Raw genomic sequence first — 382 nt, 5'->3', positions numbered from 1 at the left:
AAACCGGAGGGGGAAGGAAAAAAAAAAAATAAATAAATGAAAAAAAATAAGGCGAGTCATTGTGAATGTCAGGAGCTCCTCGGCTGCGGGTGTGACAGCGATCCTCCCCCTCCAAACTCGCTCCGGGTGAGAGCCAAAGAGAGGATTTCATTAGGATCTGGTAGCAGGCTATTTTCAGAGCTGACATCCTACCCACGGCTAAAAATAGCTGGTCCCCTCCACGCAAACCAGGGTTTCTTTTCTGTTAAACTTTAATAAACCTCAGCAAGGCTCAGACCTTGCTTTCTCCCCACACTCTGCTCCCTTGCTTGCTCCGCTCCCTCCCATCGCCCCTCACTTCCCCCCTTTGCCATCCCTCAGTTCCGGCTGGCCAGGTCTCCCC

Source organism: Egretta garzetta, unplaced genomic scaffold, assembly GCF_000687185.1.
Source record: "Egretta garzetta isolate BGI_Z169 unplaced genomic scaffold, ASM68718v1 scaffold770, whole genome shotgun sequence".
NCBI classification, from domain to species: domain Eukaryota; kingdom Metazoa; phylum Chordata; class Aves; order Pelecaniformes; family Ardeidae; genus Egretta; species Egretta garzetta.
The sequence above is the reverse complement of the archived record's forward strand: the minus strand, read 5'-3'. Positions refer to the sequence as shown.